At 34.8% G+C, this 1,211-nt stretch overlaps 1 non-coding gene across 1 annotated transcript; it reads right to left on the reverse strand.

Annotated features, from left to right (window-relative positions):
• Positions 1-374: 374 nt before the first annotated feature.
• On the reverse strand, positions 375-481 carry LOC130706556 (U6 spliceosomal RNA). Its single transcript, XR_009006778.1, has one exon. It is a non-coding gene; the product is annotated as a U6 spliceosomal RNA (small nuclear RNA).
• Positions 482-1,211: the final 730 nt, after the last annotated feature.

The raw sequence follows: 1,211 nt of genomic DNA on the forward strand, positions 1-1,211 counted from the left end.
GTTGTCATGGATTTTTGCATCTATGTTCATCAGTGATATTGGCCTGTAGTTTTCTTTCTTTGTGACCTCTTTGTCTGGTTTTGGTATCAGGGTGATGGTGGCCTCGTAGAATGAGTTTGGGCGTGTTCATCCTTCTGCTATATTTTTTAAGAGTTTGAAAATGATAGGTGTTAACTCTTCTCTAAATGTTTGATAGAATTCGCCTGTGAAGCCATCTGGTCCTGGGCTTTTGTTTGTTGGAAGATTTTAAATCACAGTCTCAATTTCAGTACTTGTGATTGGTCTGTTTATACTTTCTGTTTCTTCCTTGTTCAGTCTCGGAAGGTTGTGCTTTTCTTATTTTTTTTTTCAATTTTATTTTTATTTTATTTATTAAAAATATGGAGTGCTTCACGAATTTGCATGTCGTCCTTGCGCAGGGGCCATGCTAATCTTCTCTGTATCGTTCCAATTTTAGTATATGTGCTGCCGAAGCGAGCACAGGTTGTGCTTTTCTAAGAATTTGTCCATTTCTTCCAGGTTGTCCATTCTATTGGCATATAGTTGCTTGTAGTAATCTCTCATGATCCTTTGTGATTCTGCCATGTCTGTTGTTTCTTCTCCTTTTTCATTTTTAATTCTATTGATTTGAGTCTTCTCCCTTTTTTTCTTGATGAGTCTGGTTAATGGTTTATCAATTTTGTTTATCTTCTCAAAGAACCAGCTTTTAGTTTTATACATCTTTGCTTTGCTATCGTTTCCTTCATTTCTTTTTCATTTTTTTCTGATCTGATCTTTATGATTTCTTGCCTTCTGCTAACTTTGGGGTTTTTTGTTCTTCTTTCTCTAGTTGCTTTAGGTGTAAGGTTAGGTTGTTTATTTGAGTTGTTTCTTGTTTCTTGAGATAGGATTGTATGGCTATAAACTTCCCTCTTAGAACTGCTTTTGCTGCATCCCATAGGTATTGGGTTGTCGTGTTTTCATTGTCATTTGTTTCTAAGTATTTTTGATTCCCTCTTTGATTTCTTAAGTGATCTCTTGGTTATTAAGTAGTGTATTGTTTAGCCTCAATGTGTTTGTATTTTTTACAGATTTTTTCCTGTAATTGATATCTACTCTCATAGCGTTGTCGTCGGAAAAGATACTTGATACTATTTCATTTTTTAAAAGTTTACCAAGGCTTGATTTGTGATTTTCCCTTTTGTCACTTTAAATATGTCCTGCCACTCCCT

The sequence above is a fragment of the Balaenoptera acutorostrata genome, chromosome X (genome assembly GCF_949987535.1).
Source record: "Balaenoptera acutorostrata chromosome X, mBalAcu1.1, whole genome shotgun sequence".
Lineage (NCBI taxonomy): Eukaryota > Metazoa > Chordata > Mammalia > Artiodactyla > Balaenopteridae > Balaenoptera > Balaenoptera acutorostrata.